Source organism: Budorcas taxicolor, chromosome 7 (genome assembly GCF_023091745.1).
Source record: "Budorcas taxicolor isolate Tak-1 chromosome 7, Takin1.1, whole genome shotgun sequence".
Taxonomy (NCBI): domain Eukaryota; kingdom Metazoa; phylum Chordata; class Mammalia; order Artiodactyla; family Bovidae; genus Budorcas; species Budorcas taxicolor.
The window spans coordinates 98,646,397-98,664,390 of record NC_068916.1 but is presented as its reverse complement, the minus strand read 5'-3'; the positions used below and the strand labels follow the sequence as shown (position 1 = coordinate 98,664,390).

At 39.1% G+C, this 17,994-nt stretch overlaps 1 pseudogene; it reads left to right on the top strand.

The window, feature by feature from the left end:
* The first annotated feature begins 15,271 nt into the window (after positions 1-15,271).
* On the top strand, positions 15,272-15,897 carry LOC128051077 (myotilin-like; annotated as a pseudogene).
* Positions 15,898-17,994: the final 2,097 nt, after the last annotated feature.

Genomic DNA, 17,994 nt, shown 5'->3' with positions numbered 1-17,994 from the left:
GGGAGACTGGTGGGCTGCTGTCTATGGGGTCGCACAGAGTCGGACACGACTGAAGAGACTTGGCGGCAGCAGCAGCAGCATATACTGCATCACAGTTTTTACGAGACTTTGTTTCATGGTATGGATTTAGCCTATTAGGTAATACCCTGAGATTTTAATTTGTATACTGTTTCTTTTCTGTACCCATCTCTTCATGGTTAGTGTGTGTGTGTGTGTTTTCAAGTGAGGGCCATTAAAGATGATTGGTGAGATATTCCCAGTATCCTGAATCAAATTACAAAACTACCAGCAGAAAACCTTAACTCTACAGACTGTACATGCACACTTAGCAGCGGCATTATTTTAACACTGTATTATTTTTTGGTTTGAAAGCTGAAGACTTGGTTTATTTTATGAAATGATTTCAGTGAGCAAATAATTATTTTTAAACTTGTGGGCCTGACTCAATGGCTGTGTAAACCATTGGTGCAAACATACCAAATTAGAACTTGAAAGTTACAAAATCCAAAAACATTTACTTTTATATCACCTGTGTTTGCTTGAGCTTCTGGTTGACACAGCATGTCTCTAAGATATGGAAATCCCTTCTCCTCCTTTGCTCCCTTCAGGTGCCAGGAGTTGATTTTTGCAGCCAGCAGGAGCATCATATCCAGCTGTGTCCTTTTTCGTTTTTGCCTTTCCCCTGACTTTACCTTATAGTTAGTCAGAAAGCAATCATATAACACCAACAGTGTCAAAATTGTAGTACTAAATGTCTCAGCTATGTACTTCCAAACTTCCAAAAACACCCTATTTTTATGATCAAGGACCCATATATGCCTAATTGTGCCTTCATACAGAGACACTCATTTAGCAAAACTATTACATATTGTATCAAAAAGTAATTATTTTAATGAAAAATTAACTACCATAGTGATAAATCTATTTATATAATACTTAAAACATGAAGTAAAATTAAATAAATACAATATATTATAACTTATGAATGTAATAAATTACCTTTCTTTGAGTATACAACTTTTAAGTGAGAGTTTTTCCCTCTGCTTTGATAGTGCAGGTAACGGATTTAAGCTTTCTGAAAGTTAATACATATGAAGAGTATGATCAAATATAAAGTTTGATTTCTAAATTTAAATTTTTAGTTCATGAAGTTTTTTTATTTATTGTTAACTGGAACAACTGCCTAAGAAAACAGACTTGAAATAAATATTTTATCAACTTATGTGGATAATAGTACAGGCATGCCTCATATGTATTATAGGTTTAGTACCAGGCCACTGAAATAAAACAAATACATGTTAAAGAGTCACACAAATTTTTGGTTTCCCAGTGTGTATGAAAATTAAGTTTACAATATGCCATAGTCTATTTAGTGTGCAAGAGCATTATATCAAAAAAAGTTCAGTACAGTTCAGTTCAGTTGCTCAGTCACGTCCAACTCTTTGCAACCCCATGAATCACAGCACGCCAGGCCTCCCTGTCCATCACCGACTCCCAGAGTTCACTCAGAATCACGTCCATCGAGTCAGTGATGCCATCTAGCCGTCTCATCCTCTGTTGTCCCCTTCTCCTCCTGCCCCCAATCCCTCCCAGCATCAGAGTCTTTTCCAATGAGTCAACTCTTCGCATGAGGTGGCCAAAGTACTGGAGTTTCAGCTTTAGCCTCATTCCTTCCAAAGAAATCCCAGGGCTGATCTCCTTTAGGATGGACTGGTTGGATCTCCTTGCTGTCCAAGGGACTCTCAAGAGTCTGCTCCAACACCACAGTTCAAAAGCATCAATTCTTTGGCGCTCAGCCTTCTTCACAGTCCAACTCTCACATCCATACATGACCACAGGAAAAACCATACCTTAATTAGACAATACCTTGTTGCTAACAAATGCTGTCATCTAGACTTCAGTTAATCAGAATGTATTAAAACAAAGCTTGCATGCCTATACTAAAAATCTAGTGACTCAAAGATGCATTGGAGTGTGGAAGGTAGTTTGTGAACTTATATGGGGTGGGATATATTCTAGAAATGGGGATGCACCTATCCCCATTTTAGCTATCCCCAGATTTTAGCTATTTCAAGTATACCAAGACCATGGATAAATGAAATGTACTAGTAGAAGCTGTAAATGCATGGCAAAGAGAGCTAGAGCCACTAATCCCAGTGCCTCAAAACACGATAACAAATCTTTGTCTCTAAACCTACTACTCTTGATGGAAGCTTAAGAGGAGAGTAAAAAGTTAGCCTAAAGCTCAGCATTCAGAAAACTAAGATCATAACATCTGATCCTGGCTCTTCATGGCAAATAGATGGGGAAACAGTTGAAACAGAAACAGACTATTTTGGGGGGCTCCACAATCACTGTAGATAGTGACTGCAGCCATAAAATTAAAAGACTCCTTTTAATTTGGAAGAAAAGCTATGACCAACATAGACAGCATATTAAAAAGCAGAGACATTACTTTGCCAACAAAGGTCCCTCTCCTCAAGGCTGTTATTTTTTTAGTAGTCATGCATGGATGTGAGAGTTGGACTATAAAGAAAGCTGAGCGCCGAAGAATTGATGCTTTTGAACTGTGGTATTGGAGAAACTCTTGAGAGTCCCTTGGACTGCAAGGAGATCCAACCAGTCCATCCTAAAGGATATCAGTCCTGAATATTCATTGGAAGGACTGATGCTGAAGCTGAAACTCCAAAACTTTGGCCACCTGATGTGAAGAACTGACTCATTTGTAAAGACTCTGATGCTGGGAAAGACTGAAGGTGGGAGGAGAAGGGGATGACAGAGGATGAGATGGTTGGATGGCATAACCGACTCAATGGACATGAGTCTGAGTAAACTCCGGGACTGAGTGATGGACACGGAGGTCTGGAGTGATGCAGTCCATGGGGGTCACAAAGAGTCAGACATGACTGAAAGACTGAACTGAACTGAAACCTACTACAATTTCTGAGTTGGATTTTATGCTTCCTGCTTATGTATCTTCAGTTTTCAAATAAGCCCTGAGAAAGCCCAAAGTCTGTACTTTATAAATGTGATATATCCTGTTTTGCAAATGATGGCAACAAGTTTTTTAGGGAAAACTATTTAGAGACCAGCTCTATAGATGCAAATGTAAGTGTATCTTTCAGAGGAATTCCATCAGTAATTACAATTACATTTTATTGTAATGTATTTATTTGATCAGTTTTCCACTTAAAATCTTTTGAAGTGTCTCAATAGTCTACCAATTAAATCCTGATTTCTCAGCAAACCATTTTTGTTCTCCACAATATAGGTCAAGTTCAGTTCACTTCAGTTCATTTCAGTCGCTCAGTCGTGTCTGACTCTTTGCGACCCGGGAATCGCAGCACGCCAGGCCTCCCTGTTCATCACCATCTCCTGGAGTTCACTCAGACTCACGTCCATTGAGTCAGTGATGCCATCCAGCCATCTCATCCTCTGTCGTCCCCTTCTCCTCCTGCCCCCAATCCCTCCCAGCATCAGAGTATTTTCCAATGAGTCAACTCTTCGAATGAGGTGGCCAAAGTACTGGAGTTTCAGCTTTAGCATCATTCCTTCCAAATAAATCCCAGGGCTGATCTCCTTCTGAATGGACTGGTTGGATCTCCTTGCAGTCCAAGGGACTCTCAAGTCTTCTCCAACACCACACTTCAAAAGCATCAATTCTTCAGTGCTCAGCTTTCTTCACACAGGAAAAAACATAGCCTTGATTAGACGGACCTTAGTCAGCAAAGTAATGTCTCTGTTTTTGAATATGCTATCTAGGTTGGTCATAACTTTTCTTCCAAGGAGTAAGCATCTTTTAATTTCATGGCTGCAGTCACCATCTGCAGTGATTTTGGAGCCCCCCAAAAATAAAGTCTGACACTGTTTCCACTGTTTCCCCATCTATTTCCCATGAACTGATGGGACCGGATGCCATGAGCTCCATTTCCTAAAAGTTGGGCTTTAAGCCAACTTTTTCACTCTCCTCTTTCACTTTCATCAAGAGGCTTTTTAGTTCCTCTTCACTTTCTGCCATAAGGTATCTGAGGTTATTAATATTTCTCCCAGCAATCTTGATTCCAGCTTGTGTTTCTTCCAGTCCAGTGTTTCTCATGATGTATTCTGCATATAAGTTAAAAAAGCAGGGTGACAATATACAGCTTTGACATACTCCTTTTCCTATTTGGAACCAGTCTGTTGTTCCATATCCAGTTCTAACTGTTGCTTCCTGATCTGCATATAGATTTCTCAAGAGGCAGGTCAGGTGGTCTGGTATTCCCATCTCTTTCAGAATTTTCCACAGTTTATTGTGATCCACATAGTCAAAGGTTTTGGCATAGTCAATAAAGCAGAAATAGATGTTTTTCTGGAACTCTTCCTTTTTCAAAGATCCAGCAGAAGTTGGCAATTTGATCTCTGGTTCCTCTGCCTTTTCTAAAATCAGCTTGAACATCAGGAAGTTCACAGTTCACGTATTGCTAAAGCCTGGCTTGCAGAATTTTGAGCATTACTTTACTAGCACATGAGATGAGTGTAATTGTGTGGTAGTTTGAGCATTCTTTGGCATTGCCTTTCTTTGGGATTGGAATGAAAACTGACCTTTTCCAGTCCTGTGGCCACTGCTGAGTTTTCCAAATTTGCTGGCATATTGAGTACAGCACTTTCACAGCATCATCTCTCAGGATTTGAAATAGCTCAACTGGAATGCCATCACCTCCACTAGCTTTGTTAGTAGTGATGCTTCCTAAGGCCCACTTGACTTCACATTCCAGAATGTCTGGCTCTAGACAAGTGATCACAGCATCGTGATTATCTGGGTCATGAAGATCTTTTTTGTACAGTTCTTCTGTGTATTCTTGCCACCTCTTCTTAATATCTTCTGCTTCTCTTAGGTCCATACAATTTCTGTCCTTTATTGAGCCCCTCTTTGTATGAAATGTTCCCTTGGTATCTCTAATTTTCTTGAAGAGATCTCTAGTCTTTCCCATTCTGTTCTTTTCCTCTTTTTCTTTTCATTGATCACTGAGGAAGACTTTCTTATTTCTCCTTGCTCTTCTTTGGAACTCTGCATTCAGATGCTTATATCTTTCCTTTTCTCCTTTGCTTTTCACCTCTCTTCTTTTCACAGCTATTTGTAAGGCCTCCCAAGACAGCCATTTTGCTTTTTTGCATTTCTTTTCAATGGGAATGGTCTTGATTCCTGTCTCCTGTACAATGTCACGAACCTCATTCCATAGTTCATCAGGCAGTCTATCTATCAGATCTAGGCCCTTAAATCTATTTCTCACTTCCACTGTATAATCATAAGGGATTTGATTTAGGTCATACCTGAGTGGTCTAGCGGTTTTCCCTACTTTCTTCAATGTAAGTCTGAATTTGGTAATAAGAAGTTCATGATCTGAGCCACAGTCAGCTGCTGGTCTCGTTTTTGTTGACTGTATAGAGCTTCTCCATCGTTGGCTGCAAAGAATATAATCAATCTGATCAGTGTTGACCATCTGGTGATGTCCATGTGTAGAGTCTTCTCTTGTGTTTTTGGAAGAGGGTGTTTGCTATGACCAGTGCATTTTCTTGGTAAAACTCTATTAGTCTTTGCCCTGCTTCATTCAGGATTCCAAGGACAAATGTGCCTGTTACTCCACGTGTTTCTTGACTTGCTACTTTTGCATTCCTGTCCCCTATAATGAAAAGGATATCTTTTTCGGGTGTTAGTTCTAAAAGGTCTTATTGGTCTTCATAGAACCATTTAACTTCAGCTTCTTCAGCTTTATTGGTTGGGGCATAGACTTGGATAACTGTGATGTTGAATGGTTTGTCTTGGAAATGAACAAAGATCATTCTGTCGTTTTTGAGATTGCATCCAAGTACTGCATTTTGGACTCTTTTGTTGACCATGATGGCTATTCCATTTCTTCTGAGGGATTCCTGCCCCGTAGTAGATATAATGGTCATCTGAGTTAAATTCACCCATTCCAGTACATTTTAGTTTTCTGATTCCTAGAATGTCGACATTCACTCTTGCCATCTCTTGCTTGATCACTTCCAATTTGCCTTGATTCATGGACCTGACATTCCATGTTCCTATGCAATATTGCTCTTTATTGCATTGGACCTTGCTTCTATCACCAGTCATATCCACAGCTGGGTATTGTTTTTTGCTTTGGCTCCATCCTTTCATTCTTTCTGGAGTTATTTCTCCACTGATCTCTAGTAGCATACTGGGCACCTACTGACCTGGGGAGTACCTCTTTCAGTATCCTATCATTTTTCCTTTTCATACTGTTCATGGGGTTCTCAAGGCAAGAATACTGAAGTGGTTTGCCATTCCCTTCTCCAGTGGACCACATTCTGTCAGACCTCTCCACCACGACCCGCCCGTCTTTTGTTGCCCCAAGGGCATGGCTTAGTTTCATTGAGTTAGACAAGACTGTGGTCCTAGTGTGATTAGATTGACTAGTTTTCTGTGAGTGTGGTTTCAGTGTGTCTGCCCTCTGAGGCCCTCTTGCAACACCTACCATCTTACGTATTAAATCCTTATATCCTTCTTTTCCTTTATTTGCAAGTACTTTTCATCATATAATTTCCATCAACTTTTCCACGTTTGTTTCAAGGCCCACTTCAAGTGCTTTATTCTTCAAAAAGCTGTTTTTCTCTCTGACTCTGTAATTGGATTTTATCTTTCCTTTTCCCTGAAGCACCAGGGGATATTTATCTTCTCAAATGACAGTTTAAGTCAGTTTGCTCAGTGGTCCCAGAATTACTTGGGTATTCCACAGACAAAGTGTCTATACCCAAGGGTCTGTTCTAGCCTCAGAGCACACCTGGCTTTGTCATGGAATACTGGGGTTTTTCATTTTGTAGGTATTATGGAAAGTAAGAGAACTATTGTGTACTGAGTACTTATACAAAGCTGAGCACTTGGTTTTATCACTGGGAAATATTCAAGTTGTTTTTATTCTTCTAGTGTTTCATAGTTTTAATTAAAACAACCAATGTGTTTGTGATAAGAACTGATACATATTGCCACGAAACATCTGTCAGAGAAATGATACTTGAAGGTGCGCCTCATATCCATTCATTTACATGTTACCCTTCCTGTGTCAGCTGGGAAACCTATTATAAATTTAACATTGAAGCATTAAACAAAATGACAGCTGTGAGCTATAATAGGAAAAAAAATAATAAGGCTTTTTATTGGTTATTTTTCTAATAGTATTAAAACCAGTTGCCTGCCTGCTTGTGAATGTGCTGCTGTCTCAGAGGATCGTCTTTTATTCTGTTGCAGAGGATGTCAGCTCCAACAGCTTTCCTTGGATCAAGCCATTTACTTCCAGTCTAGCATCTTTCCATTTATTCCACTCACAGGTTCCAGAACCATCTTCTTAAAATACGTATTGATCATGCTCCTTCTCTGCTCAAGTGGCTTCTCATGAATTTTAGAATGAATTCCACTTCCTTACCAATGCATTTAAGAATCTCTATAATCTAAATCTAACCTAGCTCTTTATCATTATTTCTCTCCTACAATCACTCTCTTTGTTGAACAGATTAATTTCTTATCAAAAATCTTTTGAAGCTGTATCAGTCAGGGATTAGTCCAAGAGATAGAAAAATTCAATCCTAGAAAAATCTCTAGGCATTTTAACAAGAAAGATATTTGGTATAGGGAATTAAGTGACTCCACAACTGGTAGAAATGCTGAAGGGCAAACCAGTTTCCATCTCAGGGACCAGGATCATTTCCACAGTGAAGAAGTGATTCACTAGGACAGCTACTTCCTCTGAAGCCACCATAGAAGCTAATGTCAGAACCGATAGTCCCCACCAGAAGTGACATCTGACTTACAGAATACTGACAGATAGGCTATGGAACAGAACTGCAGAGAATCTACCACCAATTTTGGACTGAAAATGGCCTCTGCCATATTTTTGCCTTTTAATCACGCTTTTCATCATCATTTTGGGGAACACCATTTCCTCCTTGGGGAGGGGATGCAAAGACACTGGGAGACGGTGGTTATCCTTTACAGCTTTTCTTTCCTGATGTATCAGCATTTGATTGAGTGAGGTTCTCAAATGTTTATCACACAGTGTCATTACTTATAAACAGAGAAAGTGTTCTCTGGTTAAACATTTAGAACACAGATAAAGATAGCTTGAGATTGAGAGTTCAAATACCTGAAAATCTGAATTTATCTTAAGGGATTTAATTTCTATTCCCAATACAGAGCAATATAGGGAAGATCATTTGTAGTTGACCACTTTATACATGTCATTTCTTAATCTCTTCAGCCATTTTCCATCCACTTCCTTTCTAGGTATTCTTATTCCAACTTAATAGACAAAGAAAATTAATCTCAGAAAGTAAAAATATTTTCCTAAGTTTAAACAGAAAGGCATATTCCAAGTTAACTATGTTTGTGATCAATGCTCTTTCTTCTGTAAAATAAAACTCACTTTTTTATGTTCATATTTATGTCAGTAAAGACATTAAAAACTTACTGTGATTTTGCATTGTTAAAACTGGGGGGTGGGGGGAGGTAAATGGAAATAAACATGTTTCAGTTAAACTCCATACAAAGGTAATTCTAACTGTATATTATTGTGAAAGAACAGTTTACATTATTTAAGTGGTGGAGAAAGGATTATTTGGCAAGTGTTCAAGTAACTCATAGGGAAAAAGCAATGTATTTCACATTGTGGACATTTATTGTTACCACGTGTATGTTTTTCTCCTTAATAATTGTGTGTTCCCTCTTGTCACCTCTGCACAAAACAGAATAATTAACGTACATTGGCTACATTGTGGAAGGGACATTTGGTTTTAATTAATATTGGACCATGAGAAAAGCAATTTGCTTTATATTATCATTCATTATTTGATGCACACATACACATAGTCACAAGTATGTGGAATGTTAGAAAGGCAACTAACATTTCTCACTGTGAATGTGAGAAAGCTTCTCTATCTGGAGTTACACAAAGCTTACCTAACAAAACACAACTCTTTTTATGCAGAATAAATCCTTTGTTCTCTTTCATGTTATAGACAATTGTGTAGCATTTAATGTAAAATGATTTAAAACCAGAAGTTGATTGTGTGGAGATTATTCCAAAAGTGAACTGAACAATCAGCAAAGCCCCTGGCGTTCATATGGCAAGAGCAGTAATCCAGAACTCACTGGAAACTAAAAGCATGACGTAAATCCATATTAAAGTATAAACTGAAGATCAAGACTGATACCTCTGACTTGTCTAATATATTTTCATGAAAAAGTTTATCTTATAATTGAGTGAAGTGTCAATTAAACTTACTTCATATATAACAGGAATGCATTTAGATTGCCTGTGTGGTAAACCCTTAACCTTATTCTTTCATCAGGAGGATATTGACCACGTGTATCAGTTAGCTTTTGCTTTTTTACAAATGACTGCAAATCTTAGTGGTTTAACTCATGAGTCTCTGATTGGCAGTTGGGCTGGCCTTATCTGGGCAGTTCTTGTGTTGGTGGGCTGACTCATGTGTCTGAGCTGAACAGTATGGTCAGCTGGGAAGTGGCTAAGTAGAATTAGTATAGCTGGGAGGATGTCTCTGCTCTCTGTTCTTTCTCATTCTTCAGCAGGCAAGCTGGAACTTATTTACATGGCAACTGAGAAGGAATTAAATAAAGAGAGGGGAAGTGACTCTGGTTTCAAGCCCTACCCTCAGAATCCGCATACTGTCCCATATACTACCTTCTATTGGCCAACCAGGTCACACAGATAGACTATATTCAAGAGATGGTAAAAAATAAAAATAAAAAACTTCACTCCTTGATAGAAATAAATGTAAAGCAACATTTAAAGGGTGTGAACATAAGGAGGACTGAGGGATTATAGCCAGTTTTTCAATCTTCTCTTCTACATTGGGAAACAAATTTTGTTGGTGAGGTTGTTCCTTGATAATGAAGTGTCCTATGAAAAAACTAGGCTTCAGAGGTGGGGGGTATATAAACTACTCTTCCAATCTTCCCCAAACTTATTCACTGTCACCTCTGACTCAACCAAGTGTCTCCTGTGACTCCTCATGAGAGTCATCGCATGCACTTTAGACTGCTGTTCAGCAATTCTGCTTTTGTGAGTTTAACTTATTTTAACATCCAAATCTCATACAGAAATATTTCTATGTATGGCCTTTTTGCGGTCCAAAAGTTGATGCCCCGAGAATCTCAGGAAGCCCAGATTACTCTGTGTTTCTCATATAGTGTTTTCATGTTAAACAGTCATTCTGCGCTACCCACATGGGACTGGCTCCAGAATCCCCTCCACCCCTTGCCAACCAAACTCCTTGGAGACCAAACTCTGTGGATGCTCCATCCCTTATAGAAAATGGCATTGTTGTGCTTATAACCTAAACAAAGCCTCCTGTATACTTAAAATCATTTCTCTGTTACTTATACTATCTAAAACACTGTAAATGCTGTGGAAAGAGCTGTAAATACAATGTAAGTGCTACATAAATCATTGCTGTTGTGTACAAATTCAAGTTTTGCTTTTCTGAAGTTTATGGATGTTTTAAAAAAATATTTTCAATCCATGGTTGGTTGAAATCACAGATGCAGAATCTACGGATATGGAGGGCCAACTGTGTTTTGTGCTTCTCACTTCTGTAGTATTATTCTCAAGTTTACTTCATGTTTTTAGATACAATCTCTATATCTGAGTTCTTCTATGCATAAGACTCATTGCCTTGAAAATGTATGCTCTGATTAAGTAAACTTAATCTTTATATTCATTTGAATATAGAAGTTGCCAGTATCACATATATTTTAAGTGTTTGCTGATAGTAAGGATTTTATTTACCTAATCTTCCTATCGCCATTTTAATACCATGTAGGGCAGGAATACGGAGAAGGCGATGGCAACCCACTCCAGTACTCTTGCCTGGAAAATCCCATGGATGGAAAATGCCTGGTAGGCTACAGTCCATGGGGTCACAGAGTCGGACATGACTGAGCGACGTCACTTTCACTTTTCATTTTCATGCATTGGAGAAGGAAATGGCAACCCACTCCAGTGTTCTTGCTTGGAGAATCCCAGGGACGGCGGAGCCTGGTGGGCTACTGTCTATGGGGTCGCACAGAGTCAGACACGACTAAGGCTACTTAGCAGCAGCAGCAGCAGGGCAAGGATATGGAGAAGGCAATGGCAACCCACTCCAGTACTCTTGCCTAGAAAATCCCATGGGTGGAGGAGCCTGGTAGGCTGCAGTCCATGGGGTCGCTAGAGTTGGACACGACTCAGCGACTTCACTTTCACTTTTCACTTTCATGCATTGGAGAAGGAAATGGCAACCCACTCCAGTGTTCTTGGCTGGAGAATCCCAGGGATGGGGGAGCCTAGTGGGCTGCCGTCTAAGGGGTCACACAAAGTCGGACACGACTAAAGTGACTTAGCAGCAGCAGCAGCAGCAGCAGCAGCAGGGCAAGGATAACATTATTTCCTTTGTATCATTTATACAGTTTACTACTCTAAGAATAATTATTATTGGGGCTAGATTAATATATGATGCCTTTCTTCCTCTGTCTGTATGTGTGTATGAGTACGGGTGTGTAAATATGTAAATATACATAAACAGTATACATACACATATATATGTGTACATGTGTATATAAAGGTGTGTGTAGATAGATGTTATATAGATTCAGTTCAGTTCAGTCATTCAGTCGTGTCCGACTCTTTGCGACCCCGTGAATCGCAGCAAGCCAGGCCTCCCTGTCCATCACCAACTCCCGGAGTTTGCTCAGAATCACGTTCATCGAGTCAGTGATGCCATCCAGCCATCTCATCCTCGGTCGTCCCCTTCTCCTCCTGCCCCCAATCCCTCCCAGCATCAGAGTCTTTTCCAATAAGTCAACTCTTCTCATGAAGTGGCCAAAGTACTGGAGTTTCAGCTTTAGCATCATTCCTTCCAAAGAACACCCAGGACTGATCTCCTTTAGAATGGACTGGTTGGATCTCCTTGCAGTCCAAGGGACTCTCAAGAGTCTTCTCCAACACCACAGTTCAAATGCATCAATTCTTCAGCACTCAGCTTTCTTCACAATCCAACTCTCACATCCATACATGACCACTGGAAAAACAATACCCTTGACTAGATGGACCTTTGTTGGCAAAGTAATGTCTCTGCTTTTGAATATGCAGTCTACGTTGGTCATAACTTTCCTTCCAAGGAGTAAGCATCTTTTAATTTCATGGCTGCAATCACCATCTGCAGTGAATTTGGAGCCCAAAGAAATAAAGTCTGACACTGTTTCCCCTGTTTCCCCATCTGTTTCCCATGAAGTGATGGGACCACATGCCATGATCTTAGTTTTCTGAATGTTGAATTTTAAGCCAACTTTTTCACTCTTATATAGATTAGATCAATAGAAAAAATAACTATTGAAATTTGAATTGTCCATTTGAATTGAGATATAATGACTAACATATTGTTAAAATTTCAGTGCATTCATACTCAGATAAGGCATTCTTTTTTTCCTGTTTTCATACCTTGATATGTTCCTGATGAACACTTATCAGTTATATGTATGCACACGATTGTTTACATGGTGAAATTTTAAAAATTATTTTTGACAAGAATGGCAGTAGGATTTACACTCTGAAATAGGAAGGTGATAAAGGACAATGAGGGGCTTCCCTAGTGGCTCAGTTGTAAAGAATCCACCTGCCAATGCAGGAAATGTGGGCTCAATCCCTGAGTTGGGAAGATCCCCTGAAAAAGGAAATGGCAACCCACCCAGTATTCTTGCCTGGGAAATCCCATGGACAGAGGAGCCTGGCGGGCTACAGTCCTTGGGATTGCAAAAGATTCAGACATGATTTAGCAACTGACAATGACTGGACAATGAGATGTTGAATGAAAGTAGTAAGACTCTTGAACAAAAATGTACTGTTCTAAGGTTTTAAAATTTTAATTTTCAGTACATAAATTAAAATGAGAGCTAAAATTATATTCCTATAGATTCTGCCATGAAAAAATATCTTTGGCTAATTTTGAATCTATATAGATAACAGAATATAGGTATATAATATTCATCACTTTACTATGCTTCAGTGCAATAGGAATCAAAATCGTAAACCATTTAACTATCTGAGAGATTAATTCTTTTCCTTTTTTTTCAAGATCAGAGGGAGGCCCTTTGTTTATCCTGATGATTGGTAGTTACTCATCTCACCAAACTTAATCTGTAACCCTTGCCACCTTGAACTATACTAGTAAGAGTAGCTGTTAGGAGCTAAAGATCTTCTGTCACTTGATCTTGGGGATAAAACCTTATTTTCAACTAGTTACATATTGTTTTTGATATTAAAATAAATTATGCTATTTAGTGCCCAGTTTTCTCACCTGTGGAATATGAATAAGAATCACACCATTTTTTGTGATATGGTTAACTTAAAAAAATGCATGCATTGAAAAATGATGAAAACAAAGTACTCAACTCAGGATGTTGATACAAAAATGAGATGAACCCCCCTAAGTTTCCTGCTCCCAATGTGTGTTTGTTGTAAGAAAATTAAATTTTTCTTAGGCTTGTTTTATTTGTGAAATTGGAAATTAAAAATAATGACTTTGTGGTATTATACATATTCATTAACAACATGTATGCATGAGTATAGAATTGTTTGTAGTAAATCCATATTCAGTAAACATAGCTTCCTTCTAAAAATATCTTAAAAAGCTCTAGTGACCTTAGCAGGATATATAATGAGAACAAGGTCAAGTGACTACAAACAGCCTATGGCAGGCACTCTACCCATTGTGTCACAAGGGCCATGAGAGTTGAAGCACGATATACTAGCTAGAGCCACACATATGGTGAGCACTGTAGGTGTGTGCTCTATGTAAGAAATGAAAAAAAATCATAGGTCATAAATTTTGGCATACCCCAGGGCGTCCAGTTTGGTCTTCTGATCTCAAAGCTCATGAAATTTTATCTTATTCAGACAGCACACTCACACTCCTTAATTAAAACACTTTTGTTTGAAACAGACTTTAACACTAAACAGAACACTTAGTTTAAATTAACCTCTTAGGACCACCAATCTCTATATTATATTGTTAATCTTTCACCTATCAGTATAAGACCAATGATTAGAAGGTTTTAAAATAAGCATGTTTCAGGTAGGCTTTCAGTTCAGTTCAGTTCAGTCGCTCAGTCGTGTCTGACTCTTTGCGACCCCATGAATCGCAGCAGGCCAGGCCTCCCTGTCCATCACCAACTCCCGGAGTTCACTCAGACTCACATCCATCGAGTCCGTGATGCCATCCAGCCATCTCATCCTCTGTCGTCCCCTTCTCCTCTGGCCCCCAATCCCTCCCAGCATCAGAGTCTTTTCCAATGAGTCAACTCTTCGCATGAGGTGGCCAAAGTAGCTTTAGCATCATTCCCTCCAAAGAAATCCCAGGACTGATCTCCTTCAGAAAGGACTGGTTGGATCTCCTTGCAGTCCAAGGAGTCTCCTTGCAGTCTCAAGAGTAGGCTTTAGACATTATTAAATTAAAACATCTACCACAGTGTTTACAAATTCAAATAAAATGGACACTATTATAACTCCCAAATGATAGCCCATTTATAGAGCATTTATGAGATTTAATGCATACTTCGACACACTCAAGTTATGATTTTAAATTATGTTTTAATAATAACCCTGTTAGGCACTTGACTTTAAGTCTTATATGAAAGAGTTCATTCTTTCTGTTTTTAAAAATTATTTTTGCTTCTACTTTGTTTAATTAGTATTATAATTCACAAGACAAACAGTACTTATAAAATGCATACATTTAAAACCTCAGCTCCTCTAGCCCGACCAAGCAGCCTTCCTTTTTCATCCATCCCTGACAGTGCAAATCCCTGCTTCCACAACAGGGGGCTCTCACATCACCATGCCCTCCTCTGTTTTTCCGATTCCCCCAGCAGCTTTCTGGCTCCAGCCAGAGCAAAAAGGTTATGCCACCTAAAATCAGTTCCCAGGCAGCTTCCCTGGCTCCATATTGTCATTATGGCCTGATGACAGTAGCTGTAAAATCCCTCCCACTGGGCACCTCAACTGTCAACAACCCTCTGTTGGCCACATTGCAAATGCTAGACCCATACCAGACACTTCCAACCCTGAAACACAAGGGCCATAAATGCATACATACCTACATACATAAAAAGAAGATTTGATTCATGGTTTGAAAGAGAAAGCTGAAATGCAGGACCGCTTCTTAATTGTAGAAATCCACAGATTGCTGTGTTTCAAGCTAAAATGACAATGACTCACAAGATTTATCATAGCACAGCTCAGAACGTGCATGACCACAGGTTCCTAAGTCAGAAGAAGTAGATCCTACTCAAAAGGAGATGTGAATGATCAGTGTGCAATACAGGAGAAATTCTGCTCATCAAATTCTGTTCAAATGTCAGAGAACATGTTGAGTGAAGAAGGAAGATTCTGAGGAATGGACTTCAAAGTGGGTAGACTGCCAGCTCCTCACGTGTCATGGTATATAAATGGAAGCTTTTTGCAAAATGATAGTGTCTTAGGAGGGTTTTCATTCACTCATCCTGGAAGTGAGCAGAGCTTCAGGTTCAGGAGCTTACTCGTGTATTGCCAGGAACAGAACAGGGGAAGCTACTTTAACTGTATAGCTGGACATTCTTGCAAGAGAATGTAGAACACTGATATTTATCTACAAAACACAACTCAAAGAAGTTTTAGGGGGAGACTCACTAAAGCCAGAATGCCAGCTCTCACCTGTGCCTCCTTTGAAGGTGTTCTGGAGAAGAAATCATGAAATGGTAAAGTTCAGCCCTGACGGAAGAAGCTTATAGCATGATAATTATAGATTACTTTACTAATAAAAAATATAAATAAGGAAGATTCTGGGTAACATGGTACATACAGTTACTGAAGCTAAGTTAATGACTACATATAACACCTGAAACTATTAATTGTAATTTTTCCTGTCAGTTTGAGTTTTGCCTTCTTTCATCTCTTTTCACAGTTCTATTTTACTTTTCATCAGATTCTTTTTTTTTTTGAAGAAAATACTTTTTAGAGAGCTTTATGAAAGTGAAAGTCACTCAGTCATGTCTGGCTCTTTGCAACCCCTGGACTATACCATCCATGGAATTCTAAACTGTGCTAACTTTTGAAATTAAGAAAGCTAACAGAGGGATACTAAGTATAATCATATAGTCAGTAGACATCATCTGATTCTTAGATTTGCTTACTTTTTAGAGCTATAACATCAAGATGCTACGTTTTGCTTTTCTGCAAAAAAATGATATATATAGTTAATTTCTTGAAATATTAATTACATACTTTTGCTAACGTCCAATTCCTAATTGATAATGATGCCTAGCAAATAGAACAACTTATGTTTTAACTGCCGGCAGAGAAAATGAGTAACATTTTAATATTTAATTAGTAAGTCAATATGATACTTTACATTTGCTATCTTATTTGGCTCTTAAAACACTCTCCCAAGATGAAAATCATCCCCACTTTACAGCTAACAGAGACTTGGAAAATTTAAGTCACTTGTTCAAGAGGATGTTTCTATACCTGGGAGTTTATGACTGTTTCCTAGCTGTCATGAGTCAGGAATTAGTGAGCTGATGTCTTGCAGCTTTCTTAAGATAGATATTTAAAATTGTTAGTTTGGTTATTTGAAGTCATATTTTCAAAATATGGTGACAATAGTTACAGCTAAAATTCAAAGAGCATTGTGACAGCCACTAGACTGATGCAGATTCATTTTTTAAAATTGCATATTTTTATTGCACAACTTATGAAACTACTCCCAGCTTCATGAAAGGCAAGATAATTGGTTCCATTTCTTTTGAGTACAGTGCAAAAATAATAAAAGGTGCTTTTTAAAGTATCTCCCTTATTTTCCTTTGTATGTGAAATAGAATACCCTGTTTCTTAAGCTCAAGAAGAAGGGGTTGAGGTTAGGTGCACAAGGGCAGCAGCAGAGACAAAGAACCATATTCAGTTTCCAGAAGCATTGTAAGAATGGTTAAATACATGAAATCTTTAAATAAAGATAAAATGGATGAAGGTTCAGTTCAGTTCAGTTCAGTTCAGTCCAGTCGCTCAGTCATGTCCTACTCTTTGTGACCCCATGAACTGCAGCACACCAGGCCTCCCTGTCGATCACCAACTCCTGGAGTCCACCCAAACCCGTGTCCATTGAGTCTGTGATGCCACCCAACCATCTCATCCTCTGTCATCCCCTTCTCGTTCTGCCCGCAATCCCTCCCAACATCAGACTCTTTTCCAGTGAGTCAACTCTTCACATGAGGTGGCCAAAGTATTGGAGTTTCAGCTTCAGCATCAGTCCTTCCAATGAACACCCAGGACTGATCTCCTTTAGAATGGACTGGTTGGATTTCCTTGCAGTCCAAGGGATTCTCAAGAGTCTTCTCTAACGCCACAGTTCAAAAGCATCAATTTTTTGGCACTCAGCTTTCTTTATAGTCCAACTCTCACATCCATACATGACCACAGGAAAAACCATAGCCTTGACTAGACAGACCTTGGTTGGCAAAGTAATGTCCCTGCTTTTGAATATGCTATGTAGGTTGGTCATAACTTTTCTTCCAAGGAGTAAGCGTCTTTTAATATCATGGCTGGAGTCACCATCTGCAGTGATTTTGGAGCCCAGAAAAATAAAGTCAGCCACTGTTTCCACTGTTTCCCCATCTATCTACCATGAAGTGATGGGGCCAGATGCCATGATCTTAGTTTTCTGAATGTTGAGCTGTAAGCCAACTTTTTCACTCTCCTCTTTCACTTTCATTAACAGGCTCTTTAGTTCTTCACTTTCTGCCATAAGGGTGGTGTCATCTGCATATCTGCTGCTGCTAATTCGCTTCAGTCACGTCCAACTCTTTGTGACCCCATGGACTGCAGCCTACCAGGCTCCTCCATCCATGGGATTTTCCAGGCAAGAGTACTGGAGTGGGGTGCCATCACCTTC